Raw genomic sequence first — 14,915 nt, 5'->3', positions numbered from 1 at the left:
GAGCTTAGTCCATTTGATTTTGATTAATTTCCTTATATTTAAGGATAAAGGGTTTAAGATAAACTGGTGTTGTCAAAATATAATTTTCCTGAGTGGATGATCCTAACTCAAGAGCCTTAATCTTCAGAGTAACCTTGAATATTATTATATTTAGAACTAAGGACAATGTTTAGCTTAGGAGGCATGACATTAGATCGTTATTTCCTGCTTGGACGTTAAGAGAAAAGTACAGTTTTATACAACCTTATCATTTTTAATTTTGGCTTATGACAAAAATTGTTGTGTAGCTAATCAAACATGCTTTCAATGGAGGTATGTCTAATTATTAACGTGGTAAGGGATGGTATATGTCAGGTGTTGAAGGGGCTGCTGGATAAAAATCAATAACCACCAGGGTTTTTAAAAATTAATCATTGAAGACATGTAGATGGTGAATCTACAGATTTTGTCAATATAGTTCCATGAACTCAAAATGGTCAGAAAGGAACTGAGTTTTAAAAATGCTCTTGCTAGGCTAACAAAGAACCTGGAACCGTTTGTCTTATGTCCACAAGACAGTGCGGTCAGCAGGACAGAGGCAATACTTGCCACTTGGGAACTAAGAACAACAAATGTGAAGCCTGAAACTGACAGGCTGTAACTCACAAGTGTCTAAACCCTGCCCTCAGATACTCTTGGGCACCTCCTACTGAGGCTTTAGCAGGGAAGTCACTTGAATTTCATGGCCTGAAAGGAACTCTTGGTCTACTGGGAGCGACTATTCTCAGCTGAAACATGGACAAGGAGTTCTAGGTAATAACCAGGCACTAACAGTAACTATCTGGATAAAAATACAATTGTTCTCTCTCCCTTACAACCAGTCTTAGATCCAGGAATGTATATCCAGAGGTAACTAAATTACATGTTCATGTTAATTAGACATTACACATCCTGCATGTGAGCTTCACTTATTATTCCAGTCAGTGATGGGAATCTTAGAAAGAGAGCACTCTCACTCTGTGAGAATCTGATCCCTCTGACCCTTACCACCCAGGGGAAGGGGAAGAACATATGTAAGAGACTGTGATTACAAAATGAATTATTAAGAAGAGAAGTCAATCCCCAATAATCATCACATTCAAAACAGTTTCTATGGGTCTGTGAACAAAAGTGGTCCAGCAAAATGCCATATGTATGGGAATTCTTAAAAACAAGGGGGTAATGATGAACTCTTCATTAAATTGGTCCATCAGGCATCATTTATGATAATTCACCATCTCCACCTTTCTGTGTAACATGTGTCTCGGGATAATACAATACACATAGAAGAGATTACTTGGGATTTAAATCTGAATGACAAAGACAAAGGAAATCAGAAACACAGATTTCCATCCCTATGTGCTGAAGGAATTCTGGAACAAAGAGGAAGAAATGTGAGACTGGTAACCTGGAAAGGCTTGGGGCAAGTAAATTTTAATCAAACATCCTACAAAAGGTGAAACCTAAGTCACAGGAAAGAATATAAACTGGTATCCTGGAAGAAAAATTTGAGTGGAAAGATATCCTAAAGTCAGGAGCAACTTAACAGGTGAATTTTCTTTAAGCAAAACTCCCCCCAGTGCATGAAAAGAAACAAAAGCAGCAGATCAACAGAGTTGCAGTTGCGTTTCAGTATATATTGGAATGTTTAAGATTAAAGAAGAACACAACTGAAAACTACCATAGATTTCTTAATATCAAGTGACCTGGTGAAATCATCATTTCCAAATCTTATTCTATTGCCATGATTGAGTTCAAATACTCAGAATCTTAAATCAGGATGTGGCCACATCTTCCTTAGTAGTTTGTTTAAGGCATGTATGTTATGCTATATTTTCCCTGGCCTCGAATGTTTGTCTCATAATGAGCCAAATATACAGAACATCCAGAATAATTAGTTGTTATAATAAAACTCTGTTAGGAGAGATACACAGGTGGTGCACATTTGCTCTGGTGAATTATCTGTGGACAAAGAAATTATTCACTTACTACAATCACTGTATCTGATTATACCCTCCCCCCAAAATGGATTAGATAGTCACACTTGGAAGTACTTTGCATTGAGCTAGAGATTGCATTTGGCATTATCTCTGAATTCAAAATGAATTCAAAATGAAGCAGAGTCTGATATCCTTAATAAAATTTGATGTTGTAGCTTCTGGTATATAAACTGCAGAAAATTTTTATAATGGCATTTTAAAAAATGGAGAAAGGTAAAACAATTAATAAAGAAGAGAAAGGGAAAAGGAAACAAGTACTTTATACTCATGAGAGTTTACAGAGGGCTCCAGAACAGATAGAATAAATTTGCTGCTGTTTCAGGCAACACGAGAGCTATCATCTATCAATAACAGTTATGGTCATGACGGGTTTGTTCAATCAGTCAGGAACTTTGGTGGAGAAAAACAAAACATCCTAAGCTATCTAAATAAAAGGATTTTTTCCGTCAAAACATAGATAACCAATATTTGCATCTAAGTGAAGACTAGCTACATCAAGCCTGAAATTGTAAGAAAACAAACTCCTTTGGTTATTCAGTGGTGATTTCATAATGAATGATCGCAGAAAGAAAACAAATGAGCAATTTTATTAATGACATATGCATAGAAGAAAAATTCTAGTAAAAAATATTTTTTAAATAGTTTTTTTAAGCACAATTATTATTTCCTTTTTTCTGTTGTTTTTCTTAGCGACAGAGTCTCATTCTGTTGCCCAGGCTGGAGTGCAGTGGTATTATCATAGCTCACTGCAGCCTCAACTACTGGGCTCAAGCAATCCTCTCGCCTCAAGCTTCTGAGTAGCTGGAATTACACGCGTGAGACAATGAATCCAGATTTATGACTGCCAAATCTATAGCTTTATCCAGTTCCCTGGTTCCCAAAATTTAAATAATCTCTCCTTTCTCTTAATAGCCATAGTTTTTTTAATTGATATGAACCTTATTTGTGTGTGTGTATATATATATATATTTATATATGTCTCTATTTAAAATGTCTCTGTCATGCAGGACTAAAAGCATTTTGTGAAGAGAGGTCCTCATTGACTCAATTAAGTTCATCTTATGCAATATCTTGTACATCATAGCCTCTCAGTAATTGTTGATAATAAAGTGTTTAAAAATGTCTCTATCATGCAGGACTAAAAGCATTTTGTGAAGAGAGGTCCTCATTGACTCAATTAAGTTCATCTTATGCAATATCTTGTACATCATAGCCTCTCAGTAATTGTTGATAATAAAGCGATTGCATGATGCTCATAAGATTTAAACCTTTTTAATATTTAAATATATTTGTGCTTAACACAGCAACATTATAAAGTATTTCAAGAAAATGTTTTGAATATTACTATATTCAAAAGTCATACCTTAAGAAATTTTTTAATAATTTTTAAATGTTTATGTTTTACATTTAGGATTTTGCTCAATTTTAAATTCAAACTCATATTTGAAAGTCTTGTCTTAGAGACAGATATGTAGTATGAAGCCTCTGCATTTTCTAATAAAGTTTCAAAGATTAAGTATACTTAATACCAGTAGTTTTAAAAAGCCAACTGATGCATGAAGAAAAAAATTCTCTGAAAGATATTTGTTTCTGTTTAGTGAAACATGCATTGGCTATTTTGCCAGAGACTTCTGCACTGGAAAAGTTTTAGTAGAAATTTAAAAAATACATACATCTTCAGAAATAATGTTGGCTCCTATAAGTGCCATTCATTGTCCAGAGATATTTCAGGTATGGTTCGATGAGAGTTAATTGTTCATACTATTTAGTACAAAAGGAATGGAAGATAAGGCAACTAATTGATGCATTAGTAGTTGTTCCCAACTCCAAAAGTTACAGGAGGCATTTTTAACAGCCTTCATTTTCTTTGCAGGGGATCTGCTCTGGACAAAATGGAATATTCACTATTCTACCTTACATTTATTTAGCAAGAAGCATTATCATCCATCACAAGCACACATTTTTGCAGAATAACAAAGATGTACAAAGCAGCAATGGCCTTCATCCTAAGCACAATGCTTTGAGTATGCAGTATTGGTTTATTAAGTGCTTTTCGTTTTGCTTTAGGGGCTCATGGACTTGAGTAGATTCTTTCTCTGAGGTGCACAGATGGCCCTTTTATATTCATTATTATATGCTGTTAATTTATGGTGGTGGAGAAATCAGTAGATTCTCTCTTTTCCCCTTGCCTGTGTAACCTTCCTTTTGGGTTTAATCCTAATAATTCGTTTTGGGGAAAATGAATGAATAGAATTGTAGTACTACTTCCTGTGATTCTGTGGAGTGAAAATACATCAGATTTTCCATCATAAACATCTACGTCTAGAATTGTATGCAACCATTGTAAAAATGTTCCTTGGGCTGGAATTTAATATTGCTTCTTGCTTTTTTTTAAATTTTCTGCCACTCTTTTTAAACCTTGAAAAAAAAAACGGAATGCATTCTGAAGGAAAATTTCTTTTCTATTGCTAAGAATAAAAAATGGAAAAAGACAGCATTGTTAAATGAAGAGGAAACTTATATCAAGGTTAATTGTATTTTTTCAAAATGTGCAAAAAGTTGCTTGCCCTGAAAGGAGGGTTTTTTTTCTAATAGCAACAACAAACAAACAAAAATATACTTAAAAATTAAAAATATATAAAAGCCAGCCTATGAAAATATAATCACACCCTAATGAAAGTGCTCTGATGAGTCAGATTCTAGAATGTTCTGAGGTAAAAGTTGAGAATAGGGTAAAAGATTAAAGCCCTTCCTCCCAACTCACTTCTCTTAACATTCTCATCTAGAGTTTGACCGAGTTAGTACAGGGTTTCTGAGAAAGGCAAAGACTCTGAGCTACAGTTCAAGCTCCGGTCTAATCAGAAATTAAGAAAGTCAAAACATCTCTCTATCAGCCTCCTTCTCTAGAGGAAAGTATACCTGGAAATACTTTATAAGTATTCCCCTATTATAGTAGACAGTCTTTAAATGTTTACTGAATAATAAAAAAAAAATAAATTATGCTGTCTACCTATGTCTAAGCATGCTCAATCCTAAATATTTCTAAATGTTACCAAAATATTATTGGTCAATCCACTTCATTGGTCCAGACTTTGATTTATTAGTTAATTTATTCATTCAATAAAACATTTTTTGAGTATCTACTATGTGCCACATGATATAATAGAGCCATAAAAATAAAGTAGTTCTTATTCTTTCCAAACTTACAGCTTGACAGAAAGAACAAACATTATGCGATTAATTACCACAAAATTGGATGACTACTACGCGGGAGAAAAGACCTTGAGGATGCACATGGTGAAAAAGCCACAATGAGCTAGTGTCTTCCAGTAATAGTGAATAATAAAATGCTTTCCCGTTCTGATGAACCTTTGTCAAAAATTAGGATATTCTTAGAAACAATAATAGCACAATTTCTCTCTATCTACACCTAATCTCTCTGACAATTATGAAGGAAAAAATTCAAAACTCAGATAAATCTCATTTTATTGATGTTTTGTCACCACTTAAACATATATTTACTCAACTATCAAGGAAGAAGAGATATTCAACAGCGTGTCCTTCTGAGAAAAACCAAATGATACTTGATAAAAATGTCTTCAGGATTCTTAATCAATGCTTTCCTCATTTAAATAATTAATTTTGCTTTTATTCACTTGATTTTTTTAAACCAAGGGTTGTGGTTTTTTAAACCAGTGGCAAACTATGACACGTTGCAGTTGCTCAATTACATGTTTATTCAAGCTTTTTATATTTTACTCAAATATAAATTATATTTACAGTCAATGTAAATTTCTCCTCATGCCTAACTAATCTCTGTCAAATATTGTCTTTAAAAGATTTATGTCTTCAAGAAATATTCAAATCAATGTCCCCTCTAAAACGTCCAGAAAGGACATTGTTGTCACACTCTCAAACCAGCAAACTTTGTAAAAACACCATTTACGATTCGACATTCAAAGATGTAACTTGCTTAGTGTTATACCTAAAAAGATGAGAGTCCAGAGGCATCCAAGCTCATGTATTGCTGCTGTCATTGTTTGCTCATTTAAATGTTGCACAGGATAGTACACTGATGTGAAGTCAGTAGAAGGAAGTTTTTGGTAATAACAGAAATACTATCAGAAGCAGTACATATGTATTTGTAATTAGTTACCAAATGACTGCATAAAGAGTGAAAAGGTAAATGCACTGGGACTGTATTTTGGCTCAATCTGTGACTTGTTAGTCAAACCTGTTTGAGATGTAGAAAAGCTCACCTTTTTAAAAGGCAATTGCAATTACGGGTGTGTGCTTCAGCTTTGTTTTCTGCCCTTCCTTGATTACCAGGCTTTCCTGTACATAAAAGTGAAGAAGAGAAACTAGAAGATAGGCAATTTTCCATTTCTCTGAAAGCTGCAGGAGAAAAAAAAAAAAAAAAAAAAAAAAACTCTTCCAAGTAAAACCTGAGAGGAAACCTAGTTTCCTTTTAGTCATGTTCCATTCTTGCTTCTGTGTTCAGAACATGTTCACAAATAAATGATTCCAATTTTCAGGCAGAATTTAAATCTCAAGTGTTCCACTCACTGCAAAAAAGAACATAAAAGCACAGAATGATGTATCCAACTTTGGCTGTAACAAAATGTTCTGTTTGGAAACCAAATTAAGTTATTGGTCTAATCTCAACTAGGTTAACATAAAATTTTGACTGGAAAGGGCCCAATTCTTGGCAATAAAAAACTGACTTTTGAAATGTTTTTCATCTGTCTATAAAGTAGAATTTTCTTAATGTTATCAAGAGGCAAAGAATTGTATATGCAAATTAGATATCTTTATTAAAGAGTATTGAATGACTAACAATAATTTCAACTCAACCAATATTGTCTATCTCCTAGCACTGCATAGGTCCTTAGATTGTAAATATAATATACACAACCTCAAGAAGTTCTTGGTTTAGTAAGAGAAATGAAAAGATTAACAAACTATTAAATTCATGGAGAACATACAAATAAAAATGAATATTTTATTTTAGGCAATTACAAATAAGACTTCTTGTTTTTTTGGAAGATAGATGTGTAAACAACATTGATAGTTACAATATTGGAATGCTGAATGTTCATGTGCCCTGGGGCAGTAGATCCTAGGAGCTAGCCTCCTAGAACAGAGCAGGACAGTTGACTTTGGTGACTAGATTAGGCTAATTGAGAAGCCTGGGTAGGAGAGACAGGCTCAGTGGATAAGCAAGAGTACAAAGTATCAGAGGTCTCAGGAAAATTGGAGAGACGGTATGTAAAGATCAGAGCATTGCTGAGGAAAGATGAGTTTTGCCTGGGAATAATTTAGTCAGGATCCTTTCTGGCAAAAGTGACAACAATAAAATTTCAACTCACTTAGTGAAAAATATAATTTATTGGCTTTCATAATTGAAAAGGCATAAATGAGAAACGCAGGCAAAGGCTATGCCCATGGGGTTGTCACGAATCCATTCCTCACTTTCTACTTGACTCTGTACTTCTCCGTGTTGGCTTCCTTCACAGGCATGCTGAGTCCAGTTTTGATAATGAGCTACCACAACTGTAAGTTTATATTCTATCACTCTTCATGGAATCAATCTGTCTATTAAGAATAGTATTGAGTTGCTATAAGGACAATGATTAAAAGAAGTCAGATGTTTATGTCTGCCTCACTTAAAAAAATAAATAAATAAAGTCATGTAGTCCAGGACTACTATGCCAAACCCATAGTCAGAAATATAAGGATTGGAAAGAAAGACACTAAACTGCCATTATGTTTATTTGATAAAATTATCTGAATTAGAAAACATGAAATACTCTACAGAGAAATCATTATAAATGATATGAGTGGCAAGATTGCTTAGTACAAAAAATAATATGTAGCAATAGTTGCATTCCTATACAGCAGTCACAGAGTGGTAATATCTTATTAATAAAATTATTTATTCTCTTTCTTTACTTTCTCTATCTCTATCTTTCTTTCCATGTCTCCCTCTCTCTCTCTTTCTTTCTTCCTTTTTTTTCTTTCTTTCTTCCTTATTTCAATAGCTTTTGGGGTATAAGTGGTTTTTCATTACATGAATGAATTCTATAGTGGTAAATTCTGAGACTTTAGTGCACCCACCACCTGAGTAGTGTACACTGTACCCAATATGCAGTCTTTTATCCCTTACCTCCCCATTCTTCCCCTTCACATCCCCAAAGTCCATTATATAACTCTGAATGTCTTTGCATCCTCATAGCTTAGCTCCCACTTAGAAGTAAGAACATATGGTATTTGGTTTTCCATTCCTGAGTTACTTCACTTAGAATAATGGCCTCCAGCTCTATCCAAGTTGCTGCAAAAGACATTATTTCATTCTTTTTATGGCTCAGTAGTATTCTATGGTGTATATATACCACATTTTCTTTGTCCACTCATTGGTCAGTGGGCACTTAGGTTGGTTCCATATCTTTGCAATTGTGAATTGTGCTGCTGTAAACATGTGTGTGCATGTGTCTTCATATAATGACTTATTTTCCTTTGGGTAGGTACCCAGTAGTGGGATTGCCAGATCCAGTGGTAGATTTGCTTTTAGTTCTTTAAGGAATCTCTATACTGTTTTCAATAGAGCTTGTATTAATTTGCATTCCCACCAGCAGTATAAAAGTGTTCCCTTTTAACCACATCTACACCTACATCTATTGTTTTTTGAATTTTTAATTACGACCATTCTTGCAGGAGTAAGGTGATATCTCATTGTGGTTTTAATTTGCCTTTCCCTGATGATTAGTGATGCTGAACATTTTTTCATAGGTTTGTTGGCCATTTATATAGCTTCTTTTGAGAAATGTCTATTCATGCCTTCTACTCACTTTTTGATGGGATTATTTGTTTTAAGTAAAACATTATTTTCTATAACAACTGATATAAAGTAATAAACTAACCATAAGTGATTTGAATAGTATCAATACACCATATTTTATTTAAGTAAATTTAAACATTTGGGGAGATATACATATTCATGGATAAAAAGACTTACTGGCATAAAGCTATCAATACTTCCCAAATAAATCTAAAATTATGTGCAGTTGGATCTCCCATAGAAGATTTTTTTTTCAAGAAACTTACAAAAGAGGGTATACGGACAAGTAATGAAACAAGAATTTTTTCAAGAATCCTCTCAACAAAATGTATATGGAAAGGCCAAGAGCCACAAATAGGCAAGACACAAGCTCTTTGCCCTACAACATCAGTCTGTTATGAAATTAAAGTAATTAAGTAGCATGGTATTGGAATGATGATAGAAAAATTGACCAAGAAAACAAAATGGAAATACCATATAAATAAATATATTGTATCAGAAAATTTACATTGAAAACCATTGAGGGAAGACATTTACTTTTCAATAAATTTTAGTGGAGAAATTATTTGTATAGAAAAAAATTGAGTTGGATACTTATCTTACACAATGAAAAGTGAAAATTAATTCCAAATAAATAATAAGCCTAAATATGTGAGAAAACAATTTGAAAACCTGGAGAAAAAATGTTTTTATGACATTAATATAGAAAAGTATTTCTAAAATGGACTCAGTTTTGCACAGAAAGATTGATAAATTTGATACTACATTAAATTTTAATTCCATGCATGAAAAGACATTGAAACAAAGTAAAAAGTCCAGTAACTCCCTGGAAGATTATTTTCAAATTTAGTAAGTGTCAATTAGGTACCATAATACATAAATTACTTTTTTAAATCTATAAGAGAAATATAAATAATTCAGTAGAAAATCTGATAATATGTATTGGCAACCTTACCTAAGAACAAATAGATATATAAAAAATTATCTCCAATTTTTAAAGAAATGCACATTAAAATCATAATAAAATACCATTTGTGCCTAACAATTTGTGAAAAACACTAAAAGCCTGACAGTAGAGAATGCATATAAATTAGTTAAAATTCTCCCATCTTCATAAAAGAATGTAAATTCCTAAAGCCAATTTGAAGGTTCTTTGGCAAAACTTGGAAAAGTAGAAAACGATTTAGCAACTTATTTTTATGCATTTAACTCTAGATAAATCTTCATACATGCAAAACATGTATATAAGAATATGCATAGCAAAAGTGTTTAGAAAAGCAAAAAGAAAGGTACAGATAACATAAATCTCTATGAGGAGAAGAATCAATTAATATATTGTGGTATATGTATATATTTGAATATTATATAGAAGTGTAAATTAAATTAATGCACCCATTCTACATATATCCATATAGATATATCTTAAACACCTCTTAACTGAAAAGACAAAGATGGGATACATTAATATAATATAATATAAATATAATACTGTCTTTGTCAGTTCTGGCTGCCATAATAAAATATCACAGACTGAGTGGCTTAAACAACAGAAATCTATTTCTCATAGTTCTGGGGACTGGAAGTCCAAGAGCAAAGTGCCAGCATGGTCAAGTTCTGTGAGGGCTCTCTTCTGAGATGCAGACTGCCAACTTCTCATCGTATTTTCCTATGACTGAAAACAGAAAGAGAGAGAAAAGGAGCTCCTTTGTGTCTTTTTATAAGGGTACCAACCCCATTTAAGAGAGTTCCAACCTCATAATCTATCTCCCAAAAACTCCACCTCCTAATACTATCACATCGGGATTAAGATTTCAACATATGAATTTGAGTGGACATAAACATTCAGATCATAGCAAATAGTCAAATAGACTGAATATTTTTAAAGAATATATACATATTTGGTAAAACTAAAAGGCTATGTAAGGAAATGATATACACAAAATGAGCATGGCATTTATCTCTGGGAGTAAGAATTGGAATGGATTTGAGAAAAGATACTTAGGAAGATTCCACTCACTTTTGTAACATTTTATATTATTTTATCCGAGTGGTAATTAACAGGCATTATCATTAATACATTTTATATCTAATATGTTTTAATAGATTTTAAAAGAAAATATGAATCAGTTACCGAATTCATAGAAAAGTTGAGTGGAATTGGGTTATAAGAAGTAGACAGCAGCAAAAGGTAAAATGTAGGTGCAATATTTTAAGTCAGGAGTCCTCCAACTGCAACCCGTAAGCTAAATCTAGCCCAACATTTGCTTTTGTAAATAAAGTTTTATTGGAACACAGTCATACTCACTTATTTATATATTGTCTATGGGTACTTTAGTTACAACAGAGACAGTATAGCCATCACTTATTATCTGGCTCTTTACAGAGAAAAGTTGTCAACCTCTGCTCTAAATAGTTGACATGGACTTTGCTTGGGGTGTAATAACCCATTTTTATTTGTTGTTACCTACTATAGACAGTTTAAATTTACTATGTTAATTAATTCTTATTATTTGAGAGAATGTTCATATCATCCTCATATTACAGATGAGAAAACTGAGTCCCAGAGAATTTAAATAACTTGCTTAATATCTTTCTGAATACTAAGAGACCAAAATAGATTTCTCTGACTTAAATCAAAATATAGTGATGTAAACCATGACAGAAAAGTCAGAAATTGATCTTAGATTTCTTTATTTTTAGACTACACTTTTTCACTCTGTCAAAATAGAGGATGTTGGATCAATGATTTGGAAAAGGGTAAGACATAAGATGTAAAATATATGGAAATTAGAAATTATAAAGAAATATAAATTTTGTTACAAATTATTAGGAGTAAAATTTTCCCCCAATAAAGGAATCACACAAACATATACACACACAACCTATTTATTCTGCCTTAGAAGATACAGAGAAACTGTGTTAGCTTAGTGTATCAATTATATGACACTCTACAACTCAACAATTCTGTTGATCATCTGTTTCCTACAAATCACTGGCACAAATTATGTTTTCTGTAATGAGGTAGAAGATACTAAAAAAAAAATCTTCCCCTGACAGACTATAAATACCTTGAGGATTGGCACTGTGTAGGTACTCAATACAAATGTCCAGAGGATGAATTCATGATATTTAAACAGGGTGTTCAACCAATATTTTTAGAAGTGCTATATCTAATATAAAGAGCCTTGTCCCAGTTCAAAGAAAAAGAGAGATCTGGCAAAATCAAGGGAGCTTCAAAAAAACATATCACCTACTCAGAGATTATCCAAAGAGCGAGAGAGGAGAATATAAAGGAAAACATGAGAAATATGCAATCTGGGGATGAGCTTAATCTACCTAGGAGTCTTAAAACTTCAAAGGGCTGGAGTATAAAAGAGGGAGAGGCAACAATGGGAAAAAGAAAGAAGTGTTAAGGAATACGCTGGATTATGCAATTTATTTGGCTGTCACATGACATTATCAGCCAAAGCCAATTTATAAGGTTGTCTAAGAAAAGAGATCAGAGGTAGAGACAGAAAACATTAGGTAAAACTGCTTTGCTTATAAAATTAACATGTTCTATATTTTATATTGAAAAGATAAGCTCTTTTGAAAAGTTATTTAATACCTTAAAATTAGAATTTCCATTTTTGTGTTTATTATTTTATCAATATAACAAGAAATAACTAAGATTTATTTCAGAAGCAGCACATAAAATCTTAAATATAGAAGACATCAAAGTGACTATATTGGTCACATTGAAGAAGGCTTTTTTGCCTTTCCAAATTTGTGTTACATTTTGATTTATTTTGGACCAATCCCCATCACTTGCTAAAGAAAATGGAAGAGAAATAATGAAAGTCTGCAAGCAAGCGGGATGTTTAGGCCACCCAAATTATTGGTGCTATATTATGAGAGGGATTGGATTTGGGAGAACCTCGAATTTCATTCCAGAAGAAACTTCCTGAGGGTCTTTGCATGTGTCGTGTAATAGAATGTTCCTTGTGCAAAGCCCCTCTTTGCTGCTGGTGTTGAAGAACACAGAAGCAGGGTCTTGTATTCTTGACATTGCTGTCTTCCACATATGGATTCAGGACAAACATCCATTTCACAGGCAATACAGTTCTTGCTGTATTTCGAATAATCTATTATTTCTCATGTATGTATAAGAAGAGATACACTTTAGCCTCCAGAACAATTCCTTCACATGGGATTTGGTGAATAATGTATAGGAAAAAATCATCTAGGTCAGGCAATCAGTGTTGGTTTTGGAAACTTGGGAGTTCTGAGGTAACACCCAGACATTAGTCATTGAGTACAGTGTAACTTAAGCTCCTGGTGTGTCCGGAATTGGTGGGTTCTTGGTCTCACTGTCTTCAAGAATGAAGCCGTGGACCCTCGCGGTGTTACAGCTCTTAAGATGGCGTGTCTGGAGTCTGTCCCTTCTGATGTTCATATGTGTCCGGAGTTTTTTCCTTCTGGTGGGTTCATGGTCTTGCTGGCTCAGGAGTGAAGCTGCAGACCTTCGCGGTGAGTGTTACAGCTCTTAAGGCAGCGCGTCTGGAGTTGTTCGTTCCTCCCGGTGGGCTCGTGGTCTTGATGGGCTCAGGAGGGAAGCTGCAGATCTTCGCGGTGAGTGTTACAGCTCATAAAAACAGCGTGGACCCAAAGAGTGAGCAGTAGCAAGATTTATTGCAAAGAGCGAAAGAACAAAGCTTCCACAGTGTGGAAGGGGACCCCAGCGGGTTGCCAATGTTGGCTCCCGCAGCCTGCTTTTATTCTCTTATCTGGCCCCACCCACATCCTGCTGATTGGTAGAGCCCAGTGGCCTGTTTTGTCAGGGCGCTGATTGGTGCGTTTACAATCCCTGAGCTAGATACAAAGGTTCTCCACCTCCCCATCAGATTAGTTAGATACAGAGTTCGGGGACACAGGTTCTCCAAGGCCCCACCAGAGCAGCTAGATACAGAGTGTCGATGGGTGCATTCACAAACCTTGAGCTAAACACAGGGTGCTTATTGGTGTGTTTACAAACCTTGAGCTAGATACAGAGTGCCGATTGGTGTATTTACAATCCCTGAGCTAGACATAAAGGTTCTGCAAGTCCCCACCAGAGCAGCTAGATACAGAGTGTCGACTGGTGCACTCACAAACCTTGAGCTAAACACAGGGTGCTGATTGGTATGTTTACAAACCTTGTGCTAGATACAGAGTACCGATTGGTGTATTTACAATCCCTGAGCTAGACATAAAGGTTCTCCACGTCCCCACCAGAGCAGCTAAATACAGAGTGTCCATTGGTGCACTCACAAACCTTGAGCTAAACACAGGGTGCTGATTGGTGTATTTACAATCCCTGAGCTAGACATAAAGACTCTCCACGTCCCCACCAGACTCAGGAGCCCAGCTGGCTTCACCAAGTGGATCCCACACCTGGGCTGCAGGTGGAGCTGCCTGCCAGTCCTGCGCCGTGCACTCACATTCCTCAGCCCTTGGGTGGTCGATGGGACTGGGCGCCGTGGAGTAGGGGGTGGTGCTTGTCGGAGAGGCTCGCGCCACACAGGAGCCCGTGGAGTGGGTGGGAGGCTCAGGCATGGCGGGCTGCAGGTCCCGAGCCCTGCCCCGCAGGAAGGCAGCTAAGGCCCGGCCAGAAATCGAGCACAGCGCCGGTGGGCGGGCACTGCTGGGGGACTCAGTACACCCTCCGCAGCCACTGGCCCGGGTGCTAAGTCCCCCATTGCCCGGGGCCAGCAGGGCTGGCTGGCTGCTCCGAGTACGGGGCCCACCAAGCCCACGCCCACCCGGAACTCCAGCTGGCCCTCAAGCGCGGCACGCAGCCCCGGTTCCCGCCCGTGCCGCTCCCTCCACACCTCCCTGCAAGCTGAGGGAGTGGGCTCCAGCCTTGGCCAGCCCAGAAAGGGGCTCCCACAGTGCAGGGGGGGAGCTGAAGGGCTCCTCAAATGCCACCAAAGTGGGAGCCCAGGCAGGGGAGGTGCCGAGAGCAAGCGAGGGCTCTGAGGACTGCCAGCATGCTGTCACCTCTCACTGGGACTTTAGGATATTGAGCTATTGCAATTTAT

General features: G+C 35.9%; 1 long non-coding RNA gene across 2 annotated transcripts in view; it reads right to left on the bottom strand.

Annotated features, from left to right (window-relative positions):
• LOC129144091 (uncharacterized) overlaps window positions 1–14,915 on the bottom strand; it is a 58,207-nt gene that overhangs the window by 10,746 nt on the left and 32,546 nt on the right. The window contains exon 3 of one of the 2 annotated variants that reach the window (XR_010156980.1): window positions 6,278–6,583. The exons of the other annotated variant lie outside the window; for it this stretch is intronic. This is a non-coding gene — a long non-coding RNA (uncharacterized LOC129144091). The remainder of the gene's footprint in view (window positions 1–6,277; window positions 6,584–14,915) is intronic. 2 annotated transcript variants of the gene reach the window in all.

This window comes from Pan troglodytes, chromosome 4 (genome assembly GCF_028858775.2).
Source record: "Pan troglodytes isolate AG18354 chromosome 4, NHGRI_mPanTro3-v2.0_pri, whole genome shotgun sequence".
Classification (NCBI taxonomy): domain Eukaryota; kingdom Metazoa; phylum Chordata; class Mammalia; order Primates; family Hominidae; genus Pan; species Pan troglodytes.
Note: the sequence above shows the minus strand (reverse complement) of the source record. Positions and strands in the feature narration are given on the sequence as shown.